The sequence below is a fragment of the Rana temporaria genome, chromosome 2 (assembly GCF_905171775.1).
Source record: "Rana temporaria chromosome 2, aRanTem1.1, whole genome shotgun sequence".
NCBI lineage: Eukaryota > Metazoa > Chordata > Amphibia > Anura > Ranidae > Rana > Rana temporaria.
Genome location: NC_053490.1, coordinates 514,068,003 through 514,093,003, shown reverse-complemented (window position 1 = coordinate 514,093,003; position 25,001 = coordinate 514,068,003). Strand labels below are relative to the sequence as shown.

The window sequence follows — 25,001 nt, the reverse complement described above, 5'->3', positions numbered from 1 at the left end:
CTTACTTGTGTGGAGAGTTCCTTGGTCTTCATGGCAGTGTTTGGTTAGTGGTGCCTCTTGCTTAGGTGTTGCAGCTGGTTTCATCGTACATGTTTGCTCGTCTGTACGCGGCCTAAGGGTTAATTCACATATTTTGCAATGACAGATGACCACATAGTAAAACATCTGTCCCCTCAAGGACACACAGAAAACACTTGTTTCCTGTGTGTCCCATTCACACTCCAACACAGCCTGGGGCCTGCGTTTTATCGCAGCGCACTGTACAGAACTACAACGCAGCCTGGGGCCTGCGTTTTATCGCAGCGCACTGTACAGAACTACAACGCAGCCTGGGGCCTCCGTTTTATCGCAGCGCACTGTACAAAACTACAACGCAGCCTGGGGCCTGCGTTTTATCGCAGCGCACTGTACAGAACTACAACGCAGCCTGGGGCCTGCGTTTTATCGCAGCGCACTGTACAGAACTACAACGCAGCCTGGGGCCTCCGTTTTATCGCAGCGCACTGTACAGAACTACAACGCAGCCTGGGGCCTGCGTTTTATCGCAGCGCACTGTACAGAACTACAACGCAGCCTGGGGCCTCCGTTTTATCGCAGCGCACTGTACAGAACTACAACGCAGCCTGGGGCCTCCGTTTTATCGCAGCGCACTGTACAGAACTACAACGCAGCCTGGGGCCTGCGTTTTATCGCAGCGCACTGTACAGAACTACAACGCAGCCTGGGGCCTCCGTTTTATCGCAGCGCACTGTACAGAACTACAACGCAGCCTGGGGCCTGCGTTTTATCGCAGCGCACTGTACAGAACTACAACGCAGCCTGGGGCCTGCGTTTTATCGCAGCGCACTGCACAGAATTCCATGCCCATCAGTCTGCTGTACATTGCCATGAATTAGGTGTACACTTTGTACACTTCAAATGAAGTTTGTTCAAAACATAAAAAAAAAGGGATTTGTGCGATGCGCTGAACATGCTGTATAGAATGCCATGCCACTGCCCTGCTCTACATTGCCAATAATTAAAGATATGGTAAAGTTTAAGGTTTTAAATGCATAGAATGCATTAGATCCCTTTCACACTGCAGCGTTTTTCAGGCGCTTTAGCATTAAAAAAAAGCGATTGTAAAGCGCCTGAAAGAAGCTGCATCTGCAATCCCAATGTGAAAGTCCGAGTACTTTCACACTGAGGCGCTGGGCTGGCAGGGCGTCAAAAAAGGTCCTGCAAGCGGCTTCTTTGCAGCGCTTTAGGAGCATTGAATACACCGCTCCTAAAGCACCCCTTCCCATTGAGGGAGCTTTTTTTTAACGCCAAAGCGCCTGGAAAACGCCCCAGTGTGAAAGGGGTCTTAGCGGCGCTTCACCAGCGTTTTTCCAGCACCGGCAGTGTGAAAGGGCTCTAAAAGCACTCTCAGGCTTTCACATTGGGATTGCAAATGAGGCTTCTTTCAGGCGCTTTACAGGCTTTTTTTTTTTAATGCCAAAGCGCCTGAAAAACGCCCGAATAACACCCAGTGTGAAAGGTGAAAAACCTTCTGTGCTGCAGCTGCACCCCAGACCCCTTAACCACTTCAATACCAGGCACTTACCCCCTTCCTGCCCAAGCCAATTTTCTGCTTTCAGCGCTGTCGCTGTTTAAATGAGAATTGCGCGGTCGTGATGCATTGTACCCAAACAGAATTTTTATCATTTTGTTCCCACAAATAGAGTTTTTCTTTTGGTGGTATTTGATCACCTCTTTGGTTTTTATTTTTTGCTAAACAAATAAAAAAAAGACCGAAAGTTTTGCTTTTTTTCTGTTATAAAATGTTGTAACTGATATGCAGCACTGATAGGTATCCCTGGTGGCACTGGCAGTGGCAGGCATTGTGGGTGGGCACTGATTGGCAGCTGCCTGGTCATTGATTGGCAGTTGCCAGGTCACAGATTAGCATTTCCCTGGTGGTCTAGTGGGGGAATACCCGGTGGTCGAGTGTGAATGGCAGTCCTGGTGGTCCTAGGCGGGATCCGAGGGGGAGCTGTGCTGATAAACAATCAGCACAGACCCCCCCTGTCAGGAGAGCAGCAATTCAGAATTTGGATGAAAAGTTTAGCACTGGGAAACACTTTTTGAAAGATAAAAAGTGCATTTTATGTTCCACTATACAGATCAGACAGATCCAAATCAGGGACAGTTGGGAGCTATGCTTCCGCCCTATACTCAAGGGGATAGATTCAGAGAGCAATTACGCCTGCGTATCCATAGATACGCAGCGTAATTGCTAAGTAGCGCCGGCGTATCTACTTTCTGTATTCAGAAAGCTAGATACGCCGACTGTAGCCTAAGATACGACTGGCATAAGGCTCTTATGTCGTCGTATCTTAGGGTGCATTCTGCCGCTGGCCGCTAGGTGGCGCACCCGTAGTTGTCAGCGTAGAGTATGCAAATTGCATACTTACGCCGATTCACAAACTTACGTGCGGCCGGCGCTCGGTTTTTACGTCGTTTGCGTACGTCGTTTTCGCCAGAAAGGGTGCTCCTGCTATTAGGAGGCGCAGCCAATGGTAAGTATGGACGTCGTTCCCGCGTCGCGATTTTCAAATTTTGCGTCGTTTGCGTAACTCGTTCGTGAATGGTGCTGGACACCATTTACGTTCATGTCGAAGCCAATGACGTCCTTGCGACGTCATTTACCGCAATGCACGTTGGAAAATTTTCCCGACGGAGCATGCGCAGTACGTTCGGCGCGGGAACGCGCCTAATTTAACCACTTCCCGACCGCCGCATGTAAATGTACGTCCACAGTATGGCACGTACAGGCACATGGGCGTTCATGTACGTCCTGTCCTTCTAGCGGGTGGGGGGTCCGATCGGGACCCCCCCCGCTACATGCGGCGGTTGGGTTCGCTCGGGGAGCGATCAGGGACGACGGCGCGGCTATTTGTTTATAGCCGCTCCGTTGCGATCGCTCCCCGGAGCTGAAGAACGGGGAGAGCCGTATGTAAACACAGCTTCCCCGTGCTTCACTATGGCGGCGCATCGATCGTGTCATCCCCTTTATAGGGGAGACACAATCGATGACGTCAGTCCTACAGCCACACCCCCCTACAGTTGTAAACACACACTAGGTGAACCCTAACTCCTACAGCGCCCCCTGTGGTTAACTCCCAAACTGCAACTGTCATTTTCACAATAAAGAATGCAATTTAAATGCATTTTTTGCTGTGAAAAAAACAATGGTCCCAAAAATGTGTCAAAATTGTCCGAAGTGTCCGCCATAATGTCGCAGTCACGAAAAAAATCGCTGATCGCCGCCATTAGTAGTAAAAAAATAATAATTAATAAAAATACAATAAAACTATCCCCTATTTTGTAAACGCTATAAATTTTGCGCAAACCAATCGATAAACGCTTATTGCGTTTTTTTTTACTAAAAATAGGTAGAAGAATACGTATCGGCCTAAACTGAGGGAAAAAAAATATATATGTTTTTGGGGGATATTTATTATAACAAAAAGTAAAAAATATTGCATTTTTTTCAAAATTGTCGCTTTATTTTTGTTTATAGCGCAAAAAATAAAAACCGCAGAGGTGATCAAATACCACCAAAAGAAAGCTCTATTTGTGGGGAAAAAAAGGACGCCAATTTTGTTTGGGGGCCACGTCGCATGACCGCGCAATTGTCTGTTAAAGCGACGCAGTCCCGAACTGTAAAAACACCTTGGGTCTTTAGGCAGCATTTTGGTCCGGGGCTTAAGTGGTTAAATGATCCACGCCCCCTACGGGATCATTTAAATTACGCGCGCTTACGCCGGCCCCTTTTACGATACGCAAATTACGGAGCAAATCAGTGCGCGCCCCTACCTGAATCTGGGCCACGCTGTCCCGGAACTTCTCCTCCAGCCCTGTGAGCACCTCCAGCGGCCCTGATTTGCTATCATCAGCGGACCGGGACAGATTATTTTGCATGCGGTCAGTTATGTACTGTGAGTTCAAACATTTTTTAAACTGCCCACTAGATGGCTCTTTTCCCGTTATATACACACACAGGAGCAGTGGGGGAAATCACATGCGATTCAGACAGGAATCGCACTGCATTTCTATTCAAATCGCATTCGACTCTTTGCTGTATGCGATTTGCGCCAATTTTTTGTATTGGCGCAAATCGCACAGCAAAGTGTCGGTACTCGGTATCGGTGAGTACAAACCATTTACCGTTGACAGAGGTGCTCAGCTGTTATTTATTCATGTAAAACCTTTATCCAAAAAGAAAGAAAAAAAAGTGTCTGTAACTGCTTGTGTAACCGCAGTGTGCGCTGGAGTTTGACTCCAATTTTCTAGTGTATCTAAATCTGCTAGTACATTTAACATTCCCTCCCCGCAGATTAACAATGTGGCTATTCACATGTGCCCCCTGTGCTCCTTCATCCAGAGTGGAGGCGCTCTAATACAGGAGGTGTGTTACTGGCCAGATCAACAGGTGAAAATAGAGGGGGAAAAAGCCGAAATGATTGTTAAGCTGCAATATATTATATTTTTGGTTTTAGGTTTAACACCACTTTAAATAGCTACCTGCTTCCTGCTTAGAACTGTAGCAGAGCGAAGTAATGTGCAGAGAAATGCAGATGAACTCGTGGTGGAAAAAAATAAAAAACTGCAAAATAAAAAAACATAAAATTCACTACATTAACCACTTAAGGACCGCCTCCTGCACATATACGTCAGCAGAATGGCACGGCTGGGCACAAGCACGTACCTGTACGTTCTCTTTAAGTGCCCAGCCGCGCCCGTGACCCGGTCCGAAGCTCCGTGACCGCGGGACCCGCGGACCCGATCGCTGCTGGAGTCCCGCGACCGGTCCCCGGAGCTGAAGAACGGGGAGAGCTGTGTGTAAACACGGCTTCCCCGTTCTTCACTGTGGCGCCGTCATTGATCGTGTGTTCCCTTTTATAGGAATACACAATCGATGACGTCACACCTACAGCCACACCCCCCTACAGTTAGAAACACAAATGAGGTCACACTTAACCCCTTCAGCGCCCCCTTGTGGATAATACTCCCAAACTGCAATTGTCATTTTCACAGTAAACAATGCATTTTTAATGCATTTTTTGCTGTGAAAATGACAATGGTCCCAGAAATGTGTCAAAATTGTCTGAAGTGTCCACCATAATGTCGCAGTCACGAAAAAAATCGCTGATCGCCGCCATTAGTAGTAAAAAAAATAAATTAATAAAAATGCAATAAAACTATCCCCTATTTTGTAAACGCTATACATTTTGCGCAAACCAATCGATAAACGCTTATTGCGATATTTTTTACCAAAAATATGTAGAAGAATACGTATCGGCCTAAACGGAGGGAAAAAAATATTTTTTTATATATTTTTGGGGGATATTTATTATAGCAAAAAGTAAAAAATATTGATTTTTTTTCAAAATTGTCGCTTTATTTTTGTTTATAGCACAAAAAATAAAAACCGCAGAGGTGATCAAATACCACCAAAAGAAAGCTCTATTTGTGGGAAAAAAAGGACGCCAGTTTTGTTTGGGAGCCACGACCGCGCAATTGTCAGTTAAAGTGACGCAGTGCCGGATCGCAAAAACTGGCCAGGTCCTTTAGCTGCCTAAATGTCCAGGTTTTAAGTGGTTAATCAAGCACCAGCAGCTGTACTAACTGGAACATGTATGAATAACAAACAGAACAGGAAAGTATGTACACCGAGCAGCCATAACATTATGACCACCCGCCAAATCCCGTCAAGGCATGGCCTCCACTAGACCTCTGAAGATATCTGGTACCAGTCCATTAGTAGCAGACATGTGCGTTTCATTTTGTTTCAAAGTGAAATTTGGACACATTTTTAGTTATGTATCCGAATTTCCGAATTACAATAGTAATGAATTGAAACAAATCCGAAATAACTAAATTAAATTTGTCGAGATTCGAATCGTTTTCTAATCTATTTTTTTTTTATTGCATTCTAATCGTTTTTCTAATCAAATTCCAATTTCTGAAGAAAATAGAATAGAAAAGAACAGAATAAAATCGAAGGAGTTGAATAGAATAGAGTAAAACAGAACAGAATAAAAAATAAAAGCATAGAAGAAAATAGAATAGAAATAGCATAGGTATGGCTTACAAAATAAAAGAATAGAGTAAAACAGAACAAAATAAAACAGAACAGAATAAAATAGAAAAGAAAATAAAGTAATAGAATAGAATAAAATAGAAAGGGTATAACCATCTTCTGAAATTTGAATAAAATAAATGTGAATTTGAATAGAATAGATTAGGATAGCATAGAAAATAAAAAAATAGAATTGACTAGAATAGACTGATACGCCGGCGTACTTTCAAATTTCCCGCGTCGTATCTTTAGTTTGAATCCTCAAACCAAGATACGACGGCATCTGGGTTCGATCCGACAGGCGTACGGCTTCGTCCGCCTTTGGATCGTAGATGCAATACTTCGGCGTCCGCTGGGTGGAGTCCGCGTCGTTTTCCGCGTCGGGTATGCAAATGAGCTTTTTCTGACGATCCACGAACGTACGCGCGGCCGTCGCATTCTCTTACGTCGTCTCTAGTCGGCTTTTTCCGGCGTATAGTTAAAGCTGGTATTTTACGGCGTATAGATAGACTTGCCATGTTAAGTATGGCCGTCGTTCACGCGTCGAAATTTTCATTTTTTTTTTTTTGCGTAAGTCGTTTGTGAATAGGGATGGACGTAAGTCACGTCTAAGTTCAAAAAATGACGTCGTTGCGACGTCATTTTGCGCAAAGCACGGCGGGAAATTTCGAAACGGAGCATGTGCAGTTCAATTGGCGTGGGGACGCGCTTCATTTAAATGAAACCCGCCCCCTGATCGCCGATTTGAATTCCGCTGCCAGAAATACACTACGCCGCCGTAACTTTTGGCGCGCAATCTTTCAGGATTCGAACCAAAGCCGGAAAAGTTACGGCGGCGTAGCGTATCTCGATACACTGCGCCGATCCATTACTATGTGGATCTGGCCCGTAATCAGCTCTTTTGAGTGGCCGTCTGTATACATGGCTCTGCAAGGTAAGCTTGCCAGGAATCCCGTCAGGAAAACCAACGTTTTTTTTCCTGGCGGGATTCCCGGCCGTGTGTAGAGGTCTTATGTTTTAAAAACAGAGCTACGTTATTTTATTTTTATATATGCACACCTAACAGTGTTTAGGGAGTGCTGGCTATGTCTTTCATTTGCACTTCAAACATGTCCGCCTTTGTTCATCTCCATTACCTGGGGAGTGGGGAGATTAGTAGTTTTCAGAAGATAGATAAGATTGTTTGTGCTTTTAGTTCAGCACACAGAAATGACAAGGACGCCGCGTTTCTGGTAATATCAACAGGTCTCTGTACTTGTTGAGTCCAGGTACCTAATATGTACAGTCTTGAGGAAAGTGGAAACATGATTAAAACCTTACATAAAGAATCTGAATTAAGCCTCGGGTTTCCCCGGCAAGAACCAGCAAGAAAACTGCTGGCAGAGCTATACCGAGCGTGTACGAGGCTTTCAGGTTTCTCATCAAGAAAACTGCCTAAAATCTCGACGAGAAAAATAGAGAACCTGCTCTCGTATTTTCTCGTTGTGAGATTCTCGGCCGAGAAACCAGAGAGGGGCAGATCCTCAAAGATCTGCACCGGCGCAGCGTATCTGAGATACGCTACGCCGCCGTAACTTACCTGGCTTTGGTTTGAATCCAGAAAGAATTTGCGCCGTAAGTTACGGCGGTGTAGTGTATCTTTGGCGGCGTAAGGGCGCGGAATTCAAATGGATGTAATGGGGGCGTGTTTTATGTTAATACGTCGTGACCCGACGTAAACAACGTTTTTTTTTAACTGCACATGCGCCGTCCATGGGGGTATCCCAGTGCGCATGCTCCAAATTAAACCGGAACCAGCCAATGCTTACGACGGTGATGTCATTCTACGCAAATCCCTATTCGCGAACGACTTACGCAAACGACGTAAAAAATTCAAAATTGGACGCGGGAACGACGGCCATACTTAACATTGAGTATGCCACCATATAGAAGCTTTAACGATACGCCGGAAAAAGCCGAACGAAAACAACGTAAAAAAATGCGCCGGACGTACGTTCGTGGATCGCCGTAAATAGCTAATTTGCATACTCAACGCGGAATTCTACGGAAACGCCACCTAGCGGTCGCCGAAATATTGCACCTTAAGATCCGACGGCATACTAAGACGTACGCCTGTCGGATCCCTCCGAGATGCCGTCGTATCTTGTTTTGTAGATACAAAACAAAGATACGACGCGGGAATTTTAAAATTACGCAATCTTTTGTGGATCTGCCCCTATGACCGTATATATATCTGGTGAGCGCATTTTGATTGGTACATCGGGTGAAGCACTTTATTATGCAAGTTGCACTTTCTGAAAGCACGGTGATTGGAGCATAAATTTGAAGCACAACATTTCATTATTTTTAAAATCTGCAGTTATTGAACTTTATATTGATACCATTTATTGTAATTGTACAATTGTTCATTGATTTAAATTTTTCAGGGTTAGTAGGGTTAACTGCTAGGCACACAGTTAACCCTTTAATCTCCCCTGAGGTTTAACTCCTTCCCAGCCAGTGTCATTAGTACAGTGACAATGTATATTTTTAGCACTGATCACTGTATTAGTGTCACTGGTCCCCAAAAAAGTGTCAGTTAGTGCCCCGACTGTCCGCCTAGAGTGCCGCTAGAAGTTGCTAATCTCCGCCATTACTAATAAAAAAATTAAAGGAGTTGAAAAGGTTCATGTTTTTTCACCTTAATGAATCCTATGAATTAAGGTGAAAAAGTCTACTGGCCCCCCATTTTACTTACCTGAGCCCTTGAAAATCCTGCGTTGAGAACACGCTCTTCCTTTGCCCGGGCTTCTCAGCTCTTCATTGGATAGATTGATAGAAGCGCAGCCATTGGCTCACGCTGCTGTCAATCAATCGGCGGGGGCCGAGACCGAGTCTTGTACTCGGCAGTTATGGACACCCAATACAGGACTCGGGAGCGCGCCCGCAAGGTAACCCCCTTGGGAGAGCGCTTCCCAGAGGGGGTTATCTGAGGCGGGGAGGAGCCGAGAGAGCTGCCATGGGACCCCAGAAAACGCAGTTTGGGGCCACTCTGTGCAAAACGAGCTGCACAGTGGAGGTAAGTATGACATGTTTGTTATTTAAAAATATTCAAACCTTTACAACCACTTTAATAAACAAACACAAATTCTATAAATCTATCCCATAGTTTGTAGACGCAATAACTTTTGAACAAACCAATCAATATACGCTTATTGGGATTTTTTTGGATCAAAAATTTGTAGCAAAATACACATTGGCCTCAATTTATTTAGAAATTTGGGGCCAGATTCACAGAAGAGATACGACGGCGTATCTCCTGATACGCCGTCGTATCTCTGTGATCCGCCCGTCCTAACTATGCGGCTGATTCATAGAACCAGTTACGCATAGATATCCCTAAGATCCGACAGGTGTAATTGACTTACACTGTCGGATCTTAGGATGCAATTCTAGGCCGGCCGCTAGGTGGCGATTCCATTGCGGTCGGCGTAGAATATGCAAATGACTAGTTACGGCGATCCACGAAGATCCGCGCGTTCGCCGCAATCTCGTACGTCGCCGCTAGTCATTTTTTCCCGTCGCAAAGTTACACCTGCTTTAACATGGCTTATCTTTAGATCAGCCATGTTAAAGTTTGGCCGTCGTTCCCGCGTCGAATTTCGATTTTTTTTTTTTGCGTAAGACGTCCGGGAATACGAATGCCATTACACACGTCGCAGTTCAAAAAAAACGTCGGGGCGCCGTCGGCAAATTTTAACACAGAGCATGCGCAGAACGTTTGGCGCGGGAACGCGCCTAATTTAAATGGTGTCCGCCCCATTTGAATTAGGCGGGCTTGCGCCGAGCGGAATTAAGTTACACCGCCGCAACTTTACAGGTAAGAGCTTTGAGAATCAGGCACTTACGCTGTAAACCTGCTGCGGTGTAACGTAAATGGGATACGTTACGCCGCCGCAGAGTAACGTATTTCTCTCTGAATCTGGCCCTTGATTTTTTTTGGATAGGTTTTATAGCCGATTGTAAAAAATGTTTGTTTTTTTTTATAATTTTTTTTTTAAATATTTATAGCGCAAAAAATAAAAACCGCAAAGGTGATCAAATACCACCAAAAGTAAGGTTTATTTGTGGGGAAAAAAGGACATCAATTGTATTTGTGTACAGCGTCAAATGACCGCGGAATTGTCAATTAACCACTTCCCGACCTCCTCATGTACATATACGTCAGCAGAATGGCACGGACAGGCACATGTACGTACCTGTACGTCCTCTGCTAGACGTGGGTGGGGGGTCCGATCGGGACCCCCCCGGTACATGCGGAGGTCGGGTCCGCTCGGGGAGCGATCCGGGACGACGGCGCGGCTATTTGTTTTTAGCCGCTCCGTCGCGATCGCTCCCCGGAGCTGAAGAACGGGGAGAGCCGTGTGTAAACACGGCTTCCCCGTGCTTCACTGTGGCGGCGCATCGATCGAGTGATCCCTTATATAGGGAAGACTCGATCGATGTTGTCAATCCTACAGCCACACCCCCCTACACTAGTAAACACACACACAGTGATCCCTAAATCCTACAGCGCCCCCTGTGTTTAACTCCCAAACTGCAACTGTCATTTTCACAATAAAGAATGCAATTTAAATGCATTTTTTGCTGTGAAAATGACAATTGTCCCAAAAATGTGTCAAAATTGTCCGAAGTGTCCGCCATAATGTCGCAGTCACGAAAAAAATCGCTGATCGCCGCCATTAGTAGTAAAAAAAAATAAAAAAAATAAAAATGCAAAAAAACTATCCCCTATTTTGTAAACGCTATAAATTTTGCGCAAACCAACCGATAAACGATTATTGCGTTTTTTTTTACCAAAAATAGGTAGAAGAATACGTATCGGCCTAAACTGAGGAAAAAAAAAATGTATATATGTTTTTGGGGGATATTTATTACAGCAAAAAGTAAAAAATATTGATTTTTTTTCAAAATTGTCGCTCTATTTTTGTTTATAGCGCAAAAAATTAAAACCGCAGAGGTGATCAAATACCACCAAAAGAAAGCTCTATTTGTGGGGAAAAAAGGACGCCAATTTTGTTTGGGAGCCATGTCGCACGACCGCGCAATTGTCTGTTAAAGTGACGCAGTCCCGAACTGTAAAAACCCCTTGGGTCTTTAGGCAGCAATATGGTCCGGGGCTTAAGTGGTTAAAGTAGCGCAGTGCCGTATTGCAAAAAACAGCCTAGTCAGGAGGGGGGTTAAATCTTCTGGAGCTAAAGTGGTAAAATACAAAATGGTCATGTATGTATGTAAGCGGTTTCTAACGGTATTATCGCCCTAAGTGTATGGACCTCACTGTTGGCGCACCATTGTCCACAGCGATCTTTCATGGGAATGATCGGCATGTAAATGAAGTTGATGGCATTCAGGATGTGAACCGTAGAGGAACGGGGGGGGGGGGGAGCCTCTTGGACTGACAATTAATTCATTTTTACCAGGCTGCCCCTCTGTTCCTTGCCAAAGTCTATTAATGACGGTAGCACAAAGGGCACAGCTAACAGCGATAATGAAGAGAGCAAACAAAAGGAAATCAAATCTCTTTTGTGTTTGCTATGGGTGGTTTTGTATGTACGTAGGTGGTCACACTATGATTAGAAGCCAAGGGCTCTGAATGACAAAAATCTGATCTGCTGAACAATTACTGTATTTATTGGCATATAAAACTCACTTTTTTACCCTGAAAATAGAGGGTAAACTGTGCCTAAGGCCTCGTACACACGATTGAGGAACATCGTTTTCCTCGACGAGTTCCTTGTCAGGCTTGTGGAGAAACTCGACAAGCTTGCTTTGCGTACACACTGTCAAGACCAGATCTCCTCGTTCTCAAACGCGGTGACATACAACACGTGCCCCCTGCTCGCCCCTGGTGCTGATGCGAGTGCCCGGCGGTCGCGATCACCGCCGGGCACCCGTGATCGCTCATTACAGTAATTAAAAAAAAAAAACTAAACAGCAAAGTTAGCCCAATTTTTTTGTACATCGTGAAAGAAGAAGTTACACCACGAGAATCGTGATCTTTATTCTAAGCAAAAAAAAAATTGTGATTCTCATTTTAGCCGGAATCGTGCAGCTCTAGTTTCAATGATCATGAGAACGATGGGGAATCGGCCAAGAACTACACGGGAGAATCTTGTCAATGATCTCAAGGCAACCGGGCCATAGTCACCAAGAAAACAATTGGTAACACACTACACCGGGTAAGACTAAAATCCTGTAGCACCTGCAAGGTCCCCCTGCTCAAGAAATCACATGTACAGCCCGTCTGAAGTTTTCTATTGAACATCTGAATGATTCAGAGGAGAAAGCTGGGTGAAAGCTTTGTGATCAGATGAGACCAAAATCTATGTCTTTGGCATCAACAACTCGCCATGTTTGGAGGAGGAGGAATGCTGCCTAAGACCCCAAGAACACCATCCCCACCTTCATACATAAAGTTGAGCGGGGGGGGGTCAAGAAGTTGTTGAGCGGGGGGAATCAAAGTTGTTGAGCGGGAGGGGTCGAGGTTGTTGATGCTTCTCATCTTTGCACAGCATGTCTCCTCCCTCAGCAGTCATCTCATCGACGCGCCGCAGTACATTCAGCTACGCCCGCCTCCTCCAGCAGAACTGCCCATTCAGCTCCGCTCACCTCCTCCTACAGTACTGAGCAGGGGGGGAGGAGCTGGGATCCTCACAGTGCGGGAAATTTAACCCTTTCGCGGGACTGCGGGAATATGCAGTCAGTGCGGGATAATCCCGCAGAATCAGTGCTTGTTGGGAGGTATGCATAAAGGTGGAAATATTATGCTTTGGGGGTGTTATTCTGCTAAGGGGACAGGACAACTTCACTGCATCAAAAGGACGATGACATCGCAGACGACATCCTACTATTTCTTACCAACCCAATAATTACAATTCCGAATCTACTTAAAGATTTCTCCATGTTTAGAACCATCTCAAATTTCAAAATAAACTTCTCCAAATCTAAGGCCTTGAATATTTCCCTTTCCACTGACACGGTAAACCAATGCAAACTTAATTTTCCATTTACCTGGGAGAATGAATCTATACCTTATTTGGGAATCCACTTATCATCCAACATGGATAATCTGTACGCTATTAACTTCGTTCCCCTGTTGAACGCCATAAAAAAAGATTTGCTTGAATGGAACAAAGGCATTTTCTCGTGGTTTGGGAGAGCTAACATCATAAAAATGTGTATCTTGCCTAAAGTCTTATATCTCTTCCAGACCATTCCTATTAAAATCCCTGCCACATTCTTCAAATCTCTAAAACGTGTCTGCTTGAAATTTATCTGGAATGATAGGCAACCCCGTATCAAGTGGGACAAGCTTACTATCCCGAAATCTTTGGGTGGAATTGGTCTACCAGATTTTAAAAATTATTATTGGGCCTGTCATATATCCAGGATTATTAATTGGCACCTACACAGAGGCTCCAAGGACTGGATCCAACTGGAGGAATCTTTAATCTCTCCGCCAATCCCTCTGAAAAACCTTCCATGGATTGATCCTAGGAAGGTTCCGCACCTTGCAAACACACATCCCATTACGGGAACTTCATTAAAAATATTCAGGTCTCTCTGTAAAAAACTGAAAATCTCTTCAATATATGGACCTATTACCCCAATATCCTTTAACCCCGAAATATCCCAGAGACACCATATCATTACCTCCCCCGACTTGGATTCAGACACGACTTGCAGGGCTGAAGCCTTCTTTGAAAAAGGGAATCTCATTTCTCTGGATCGTTTCTCCGCTAAATTCCCGAATCTTACTGTCTCTGTCTCTGTCTCTCCTCATAACTTTGAACTAATCACTTTTGAAAAAATTCGGTTTCACTAACATTTGGCACAGGCCTAAGACAACCTTTGAATCCATCTGCATAGGAAGGGCTCCCCAAGGCCATTTAATTTCCCTCATGTATTATGTATTAAACTCAACATCAGACCCACAATCAGACAACACCAACAAGAAGTGGGAAAGGGATCTACGTATAACAATCTCTAATGATCAGTGGACTTCGGTCTTCCATCGCCTACACAAGGGTTCGCTAAACGTCCTGATACAGGAAAATAGTTACAAAATATACTCAAGGTGGTATAAAACCCCTTACATTATTAATAAATTTAGTCCAAACATCTCTCCCTTGTGCTGGCGATGCGGACTAGAGGCTGGCACTCTCCTCCATATATGGTGGGAATGTTCAGCTATCACGACTTTTTGGAAGTCGGTCCATGATCTCATAGTGTCCATTACCACCTACACCCCGGACTTTACAGTTGGACAGTACCTATTACACCTCTCCTCACTACCCAATTCAGTCTACAAGGAATCTATTATTGTGTTTCTTATCAACGCGGCGAAACTGTGTATTCCGGTTAAATGGTCGCGAACAGCCCCTCCAAAAATTTCAGAATTGATACGCAAAGTAGATCACATTGCATATATGGAGGAATTGATATCCCATTCTAGAGATTCTTCTAGAAATTTCCGAGATAAGTGGGCATGCTGGCAACACTTACGCACCTTCCTGCCCAAGCCAATTTTCAGCTTTCAGCGCTGTCGCTGTTTGAATGACAATTGCGAGGTCGTGCTACACTGTACCCAAACACATTTTTTATCATTTTGTTCCCACAAATAGAGCTTTCTTTTGGTGGTATTTGATCACCTCTGCGATTTTTATTTTTTGCGCAAAAACTAAAAAAAAGACTGAACATTTTGAAAAAAATTATGTTTTTATTTTTTTCTGTCATTTTTTTGGTAAATAAGTACGTTTTTTTTCAATTACGGGCACTAATATGGTGGCACTGATGGGCACCCATTAGGTGTCACTGATGGGCACCGATGAGGTAGCACTGATGGGCACCAATGAGCACTCATAGGCACTCATAGGCAGCACTGGGCACTCATGGACAGCACTTATGGGTGGCACTGATGGTTACTTATGGGTGGCACAGATAGGCACTGATAGGTGGGCACTGGGCATAGATGGGCCCTGAGAGGTGGCACTGATAGACACTGAGGGGTGGCACTGATGGACACTGAGGGGTGGCACTGATGGCATTGCTGGGCATCACTCCAGTCGGTGCCCATGTTGCCAGTCAGTGCCCATTTGTGGGCACTGATTGGCATTTATTGTGCTCTTTTTTTTATTGATTTTAGGTTGCCATGTTACTTCCCTGGTGGTCCAGTGTGGGGATCCGAGGGGGGGCTGCGCTGATAAACAATCAGCGCAAACCCCTCCAGCCAGGAGAGCCGCCGATCGGCTCTCCTCTACTCGCGTCTGTCAGACGCGAGTGAGGAAGAGCCGATCAACGGCTCTTCCTGTTTCATCGTGATCAGCCGTGATTGGACACGGCTGATCACGTGGTAAAGAGCCTCCGCTGGAGGCTCTTTACCGAGATCGGAGATGCAGGGTGTCAGACTGACACCCCGCCCACGGGCGCGCAGCGGCTGTTATCCTGCAGGACGTCAATAGACATCCAGTCAGGATTTCAGAACCACTTCCTGGACGTCAATATACCATTGACCGGGCGGGAAGTGGTTAAGGACCGAGCATGTTTTTCAGACTCAGTGTTTACAAGTTAAAAACATTTTTTTTTTGCTAGAAAATTACTTAGAACCCCCAAACATTACACATTTTTTTCTAGCACCCTAGAGAATAAAATGGCGGTCATTGCAATACTTTTTGTCACACCGTATTTGCGCAGCGGTCTTACAAGCGCACTTTTTTTGGAAAAAATGTAATTTTTAAAATAAAAAAATAAGACAACAGTAAGGTTAGCCCAATTTTTTTTTATATTGTGAAAGATAATGTTACGCCAAGTAAATTGATACCCAACATGTCACGCTTCAAAATTGTGCCCGCTCGTGAAATGGTGACAAATTTTACCCTTAAAAATCTCCATAGGCGACATTTAATTAAATTCTACAGGTTGCATGTTTTGAGTTACAGAGGAGTATTAGGGCTACCTCACACGTGTGGTTTGAACACCATTTTCATATGCAGGCGCTACTCACGTATGCATTCGATTCTGTGCGTGAGCTCATCGGAACGAGGCACTTTAAAAAATACATTTTCTTATTTTTTTTTTACTTTATTTTATTGATTTTAAAACAGTTTAAAGAAAAATAAAAAAAACTGGATCACTTTTATTCCTATTACAAGGAATGTAAACATCCGTTGTAATAGAAAAAAGCATGACAGGTCCTCTTAAATATGAGATCTGGGGCCAAAAAGACCCGAGATCTCATATTTGGACTTAAATGCAATAAAAAATATATATATATAATAATTTTGTTATTTGAAAAAATGTCCACCAAAATCGGCGGAACCTCCGCTTTAACTAAATTTTGCTTCTTTTAAAGGATCATTCCGACCCCAAAAGAGAGTTTTGGATGTCAACCCTCATCTTTGTGTGTTCCAGCTCTTCCTCCTATATTCTCTGTAAAAATATAAATAAGAAACTAATTAGTGATACCCCTTATATTGGGCACAGCAAGTGTGTATACCGGCTGAGACTTCAGGGGCCAGGGCAGAGATCTCACCAATACAGTCATTGAAAGATAGAATGATATAGATTCCTGTTACTCATTTTCCACCAACAGCACAATGCGCACACGTGTTATTTCTTCTACTACTCTGTAAAGACTGAGTCATCTGCTCTGCGACCCATGGCTGTGTGACTCACCACTATAGTGCTATGTCATAGACATTCCAGGAATTAAATTGTCACATCTTCGTATGCCAAGCCAAAAAAAGTTTTTTCTTGTTTTGAATGGGGAAGGATTAGAACTCCTATCAGGTTTTCACTGCAACCTTGGGCTCTGTTAAGCCGGATACACGCGGGCAGTGGCGGCTGGTGCTCAAAATTGTTTTGGGGGGCGCAAACGAAAAAAAAAGAAAAAGAAAAAAATTGCAGCCTGACTGTGCCCATCAAATGCAGCCACTGTGCCATCAATTCTCACCACGGTGGCATGCCATCAAACGCAGCCACTGTGCCATCAATTGTCACCACTGTGCCATGCCATCAAATGTAGTCACTGTGCCATGCCATCAAACGCAGCCACTGTGGCATCAATTGTCACCACTGTGCCATGCCATCAAATGCAGCCACTGTGCCATAAATTGTCACCACTGTGCCATGCCATCAAACGCAGCCACTGTGCCATCAATTATCACCACTGTGCGATGCCATCAAATGCAGTCACTATGCCATCAATTCGCACCACTGTGCCATGCCATCAAATGCAGCCACTGTGCCATAAATTGTCACCACTGTGCCATGCCATCAAACGCAGCCACTGTGCCATCAATTATCAACACTGTGCCATGCCATCAAATGCAGTCACTATGCCATTAATTCGCACCACTGTGCCATGCCATCAAACGCAGCCACTGTGCCATGCCACCAAACGCAGCCACTATGCCATCAATTATCACCACTGTGCCATGCCATCATATGCAGTCACTATGCCATCAATTCGCACCACTGTGCCATGCCATCAAGCGCCGTCACTGTGCCATGCCATCAAACTCAGTCACTGTGCCATGCCATCAAACACAGCCACTGTGCCATCAATTGTCACCACTGTGCCATGCCATCAAATGCAGCCACTGTGCCCCTCAATTGTCGCCACTGTGCTAATTGTCACCACTGTGCCCTTTAATTGTTGCCACTGTGCCCATTGTCGCCACTGTGCCCATTGTTGCTACTGTGCCCTTTCTCGCCTCTGTGCCCATTGTCGCCGATGTGCCCTGTAAAATGCACTTACCTTTCTCCTTCCACGTCCCTCGATGTCTTCTCCCGCCTTGGTGACGCTTTAGCCAATCAGGTTACCGATAACCGCTGGCTCTGATAGGCACTTCCGCACAGCCAACCATCTGCCGTTATTCAGGTGGTCGGCGCTCAAGGTCCGGCCACCTGAATAGGCCAGCGGCAGCTGGCAACAATAACATACATTTATGCAATGCATGAATGTATGTTATTTCAGTGGCGGTGCGAAGCCAGAGGGGGCGGCGTTCCAGCGCCCTCTATAGACGGACCGCCAAATGTAAGGAGACGTCAGCTGGTTAAAAAAAAAAACTGTCATTTAGCCCGCGTGTATGCCAGTCCGTATGGCCGGCTTCTGTCAGACGAGCATGCTGAAAAACCAGCATCCGACCGACTCAATGGCAGAGAACGCTGAACGAAGTGTTCTGGCGGGGGGGAGGGGGGGGGGTCATTCACTTGTCGCAACACAACAGCTCAGCAGGGGAAATGGCTGCACTGACTTCTCATAGTTAGTACAGCAGCTCCGGCCAGATTCACGTAGATCAGCGGATCTTTAGATCCGCTCGATCTACTTGATTTAAGATCCGCTCCCGCAAGTTTGCGAGGCAAGTGGGTAATTCACAAACCACTTACCTCCAAACTTGTGGCGGCGGATCGTAAATCCCCCAGCGGAATTCAAATTCCGCGGCTAGGGGGAGTGTACTATTTAAATCAGGCGCGTTCCCGCGCCGATTTAAATGAGCATGCGCCATCCGCGGAATTTCCCGGCGTGCATTGCTCCCACTGACGTCACTAGGACGTCAGTGGTTTCGACGTGAGCGTAACTAGCGACGCGCGGGTTTCTGAATCGGCGTACGCAAACGACGTAAAAAAATTTAAAAGCGACGCGGGAATGACGGCTATACTTAACATTGGCTGCGCCTCATAGAAGCAGGGGTAAGTATACGCCGGGAAAGCCCCTACGGAAACGTTGTAAGAACACTGCGTCGGGTCCGCGTACGTTCGTGAATTCACGTATCTCGCTGATTTACATATTATTCAACGTAAATCAGCGGGAACACCCCCGGCGCCATTTTCAAATTGAAAATAAGATCCGACAGTGTAACACAGTGTAACACTGTCGGATCTTAGCCATATCTATGCGTAACTGATTCTATGAATCAGGCGCATAGATAGGACCAGTGTAAGTCAGAGATACGATGGTGTATCAGGAGATACACCATCGTATCTCTTTGTGAATCTGGCCCATAGTGTGTACACGGCTTTAGATTTTCTCTCACTTCCTGTCCTGCTGACAATAGTTACAATCACTAATTAAAGAATACAAAATCTTTACAGATGCTTATGTAGAGAAGTTCAGAAGTATCGTCATTGCAGTTCCCCTGGTTCCCCTCTAGGTGTCACTGTCTGATAGTGCTTAATCGGCTCAAAAGTGATATGGTCCAGAAATATTAAGACGGAATAAAGGTGGTTAAAGCACCGGGAAAAGATGCTATCCACTAGAGCTGCACGATTCTGGCTAAAATGAGAATCACAATTTTTTTGCATAGAATAAAGATCACAATTCTCTCGCGATTATGACGGTGTAACATCTTCTTTCACATTATACAAAAAATAAATAAAAAAAATAATTAGGTAACTTTACTGTTTAATCTTTTTTAAATTCATTAAAGTGTATTTTTTTTAATTGCGTTTGAAAAACCACTGCACGAATACGGTGTGACAAAAAATATTGCAACATCCACCATTTTGTTCTCTAGGGTCTCTGCAAAAAAAAAAATATATCATGTTTGTGTGTTCCAAGTAATTTATAGCAGGAAATAATGATTTTTTACTTGTAAGCAACAAATGGCAGAAAAGGTTTGGGGCCGGATTCAGATAGATTTGCGTAATAATGTGCAGGTGCAACGTATCTCTGATACGTTACGCCGCCGTAAATTAGGGCGCAAATTCCGTATTCAGAAAGAACTTGCGCCCTAAGTTACGGCGGCGTAACGTTTGTGCTCCGGCGTCAGCCCGCCTAATTCAAATTTGGATGATGTGGGCGTGTTTTATTTAAATTTAGTGTGACCCCACGTATTTGATGTTTTTTACGCCGTTCGTAAAAGAATCCCAGTGCGCATGCTCGAAATTCCGCCGCAAATCGTCAATGCTTTAGACGTAAACGTAAATTACGTCCAGCCCTATTCGCGAACAACTTACGCAAACGACGTAAAAAATTCAAAATTCAACGCGGGAACGACGTCCATACTTAACATTGCGTACGCCTCATAGAAGCAGGAGCAACGTTACGCCGGAAAAGCCTTACGCAAACGACGTAAAAAAATTCCGCCGGGCACACGTACATTTGTGAATCGGCGTATCTAGGTCATTTGCATATTCTACGCCGAAAACAACGGAAGCGCCACCTAGCGGCCAGCGTAAATATGCACCCTACGATACGACGGCGTAAGAGACTTACGCCAGTCGGATCTTAGCCTAATTTCGGCGTATCTTGTTTTCTGAATACAGAAAGAAGATACGCCGGCGCAGCTTTGAATTTACGCGGCGTATCTATAGATACGCCGGCGTAAATTCTTGCTGAATCCAGCACTTGGTCTTTAACCACTTCCGGACCGCCGCATGACAATATCGGTCGGCTGTGTGATGGAGATATCTCTGTTATGGCAGCAGCTAGTTGCCATAACCCAGATATCCTCGACTTCAGCCAGCGGTCCGGTTTCCAATAATGGCGGTCTCTGCGGCGGATTCGTTATCGGTGGCGGGAGAGGACCCCCCCTCCCGCCATCCTTCTGTGTCCTCCGCCACTTACCTGAGCCGTCGTAGCGGCGGAGGCGATCAGGTCTTTGTCGTGGATGGGTATGGAGACGAGTGAAGGGAAGATGGCCCCCACCCATCTCCATACCATAGCAGGCCGGAAGCGATGTCAAAACAACACCTCCGCCCATAGATTTTTTTTATTGCATTTTTGTCTAAATATGAGATCTGAGGTCTTTTATTATATCATATTTAAGAGGATCTGTCATGCTTTTTTCTATTACAAGGGATGTTTACATTCCTTGTAATAGGAATAAAAGTGACACAACTTTTTTTTTGGAAAGTAAAATAAATAACAAAACAAAAAAAAAAATCTTAAAGTGCCCCGTCCCGACGAGCTCTCGCACAGAAGCGAATGCATACGTGAGCAGTGCCCACGAATGAAAACGGTGTGAGGTATCGCCGCGATCGTTAGAATGAGAGCAATAATTCTACCATAGGCCTTATCTGTAACTCAAAACATGCAACCTGTATCATTTTTTAAACATAACGGGGTAGATCCACGTACCTCGGCGCATTAATACGCTGGGCGCAGCGTATCTAAGATACACTACGCCGCCGCAACTTATTTTTTTTTTTTTTAATCCTGAAAGAATTTGCGCCGTAAGTTACGGTGGCATAGTGTATCTTTGGCGGCGTAATGGCGAGGAATTCAAATGGCGTGTTTTATGTTAATACGTCGTGACCCAACGTAAACAACGTTTTTTTTTTAACTGCGCATGCGCCGTCCGTGGGGGTATCCCAGTGCGCATGCTCAAAATTAACCCGGAACAAGCCAATGCTCACGACGGTGACGCCATTCTACGCAAATCCCTATTCGCGAATGACTTACGCAAACGACGTAAAAAATGCTAAATTGTACGCGGGAACGCCAGCCATACTTAAAGCGGATGTGCCACGGGAACAAAATATTAAAAGCCAGCAGCTACAAATACTGCAGCTGCTGACTTTTAATATTAGGACACTTACCTGTCCTGGAGTCCAGCGCCGATCGCAGCAGAGCACGAGCGATCGCTCGTCACTCTGCTGCTCCCCCCGCCATCCACGCTGAGGGAACCAGGAAGTGAAGCGCTGCGGCTTCACTGCCCGGTTCCCTATGGCGCATGCGCGAGTCGCGCTGCGCCCGCCGATTGGCTCACACGCTGTGTGCTGGGAGCCGAGTGTTCCCAGCACACAACGGGCGAAAGACGGGATGTGACGGAATGCCCGTCTTTTGCCCGTAGCGTGTGGCCGGAAGTGGGTGCAAATACCTGTCTTTAGACAGGTATCTGCACCCCCCTCCCCCCTGAAAGGTGTCAAATGTGACACCGGAGGGGGGGAGGGTTCCGATCAGCGGGACTTCACTTTAGGGTGGAGAACCGCTTTAACATTGAGTATGCCTCATAACAGCAGCTTTCACTATACCCCGGAAAAAGCCGAACGCAAACGACGTAAAAAAATGCGCCGGACGGACGTTCGTGGATCGCCGTAAATAGCTGATTTGCATACTCGACGCGGAATTCGACGGAAACGCCACCTAGCGGCCAGTGAAAAATTGCATCTTAGATCCGACGACGTACTAAGACGTACGCCTGTCGGATCAACCCGAGATGCCGTTGAATCTTGTTTTGTGGATACAAAACAAAGATACGACGCGGGAACTTTGAAATTACGCGGCGTATCAATAGATACGCCGGCGTAATTTCTTTGTGGATCTGCAAAGAACCACATATGGAGATTTTTAAGGGTAAAAGTTTGTCGCCATTCCACGAGCGGACGCAACTTTGAAGCGTGACATGTTGGGTATCAATTTACTCAGCGTAACATTATCTTTGTGCAGGTTAAGATGAAGGAAAAAAGCTGGGACAGCCGCACTCCAAAAAAACTCCTCCTTTAATTAAAAATCACAAAATACATGCCACAGCAAAAAACAGCACAACAAAAGAAAAGCTGACGTTTCGCACTATGCCTTAGTGCTTCTTCATAGCTAGTGTGTAAACAGTAAAATGAGTGAATATATACCTTACAACCCAATGAGTGGGAGGGGGCTCTGGAAACAATTAAGTTAAACAGGGTCCCCTGTGAAGTTTGGGTGTGTCTCGACAGACAATCAGAGAGTGTCTCATGTGGACTATGTCTCATGCAAATTCATGGTGAATAGTGAACATTGGATAGAATGATGTGTTGACCCAATAGAGAAGTGGGGTGCAGAAAAATGTGAAAGAGAGTGTAAGAGTATGTGTAAGTGTGAAGAAATATATTTGAGTGTAAGAGAAGTGAATTAAAGTGGACAGAAAATGGAATGATATGTGTAAAACATGTATAACTTGTATAAGTAACAAATAAAATGAAATTAAGAAAACAAAAAATATGATATGAATTAAAGTGCAATAAAGTAAAGTGAAATTAATTAAAAAAGAAGAAAGGAAAACAAATAAAAAGTGAAATGGGGAAAAAAAAAGGGGAAAAAATAGGAGTGAATATGACGGTGAACCATATAAAGGACGATGCATAAACCATAAAATAATATGGTGTAATGTAGTGAACAAAAAATGCCTAAAGATTGAGCATAGTGTAAAGGTGCACCTTAATTCTAATGGTCTTATTTGTTTTATAGTATATTAACTTGTGTTTTTTATTATTTTTATGATTATTATTATATTATTTTTGTTTTTTGTATTTTTGTTGCCTGTATGTGTTTGTTTACTGACTCATTATTGAAATAATAACTGAGACACCGGGCATCTATCTGGACTGGTTAAACATTCATTGTGAGCTGAACCATTAATACAAAGACAAAAACAAAAAGATGTGAACATGTGTGGCCGTTTATAGAAGAGTTCTAAAATATCCTAAAAATCAGTAAATGAGTAAACATGCAGAGTAGTATGGAATGATAGTAAAAAAGAGGCACTTGAAATGTCGGGAAGTGTCAATGTGGCTATATGAGGCTAATGAAAAATAACCGCTATTAGCGGACAATTGCCAAAATGTGAACCTCAATCTAAATAGAGAAACTCTCTAGAGAATGATAGCGATCAGGGTATGGGCATGGAGTGTGTGTCAGGTTGCATAGCGGAATCGATATATTGGTATTACAATATTTTAATGCTTTAATGTTAGACTGGAAAGGGAAAAGTAAAACCGAAAGGAAACCAAATGGGTTAATGAAAAACTCCCTAGGCAGTAGGTAAACATGTGTTGAAATCGAAAATACGCTATCTGATTCTCTGTCTTGACACATCCAATTACAGAAAAAGCCACATTTGAGGCCACCACATCTCGCCGACAACAAAGACATCGCCATACATGTCGCGATGACTGTGCGATCTACATGAATTAAATACTTAAATGTGTATTTACAAGGAACAAATAAAATTCGATAAAACGGAGAAGCCGAACATTGCTGTTGACAGCTGTATATACAAAAAACAGTTAATACAGTAATAAGAACAAAAAACACACAATATGCATATGAAATGTCCCGATAAACATGTTAAGATAACGAGCAATATCGTATGAATGGCTGGGAAAAAAAAAAAAAGGGTGGAAGTGGAGAAAAAAAAAAAAAGGTGGAAGTGGAAGTGGAGAAAAAAATAAATAAAAAAAAGGTGGAAGTGGAAGTGGAGAAAAAAAAAAAGTGGAAGTGAAAAAAAAAATTTATTATTTTTTTTTTCACTTCCACTTTTTTTTTTTTTTTCTCCACTTCCACTTCCACCTTTTTTTTTTTTTTTTTTTTTTCCCCTTCCACTTCCACCTTTTTTTTTTTTTCTCCACTTCCACTTCCACCCTTTTTTTTTTTTTTTCTTCACTTCCACTTCCACCTTTTTTTTTTTTTCTCCACTTCCACTTCCACTTTTTTTTATTTATTTTTTTTTTTATTTTTCCTCGCTCTTCCTTGCGCACATTGTCCCATTTTTCTCCTCATTCCCTTCCCCCTCCCCCCTCTCTTTTCATCTTGCCTTTTTTCCTAACCTTATTTTCTTACAAGCACCCTGGATGTTTTTTCCCCGATTTTTACAGGATCCATAAATACAGTATCTCCTTCTTTGTAAGAGGATTACAAAACACCTAGGCTCTTGGCACCCTTTTCAACAAGATCTCAGTATCCTATACTCTCTTTTTTCTTTCTTTTTGGGTTTCATTAGAGAACCAACCAACATACATTGTAAGATATGTCCCACGATTACAGTTCTGCTGGCTTCCCAGCCATTCATACGATATTGCTCGTTATCTTAACATGTTTATCGGGACATTTCATATGCATATTGTGTGTTTTTTGTTCTTATTACTGTATTAACTG

The 25,001-nt window shown here is 44.1% G+C and overlaps 1 protein-coding gene across 1 annotated transcript in view; it reads left to right on the top strand.

Moving 5' to 3' along the window:
* Positions 1-25,001, top strand: part of LOC120927965 (beta-1,3-galactosyltransferase 5-like) — a 73,694-nt gene that overhangs the window by 23,801 nt on the left and 24,892 nt on the right. The gene's annotated exons all lie outside the window — the stretch shown is intronic.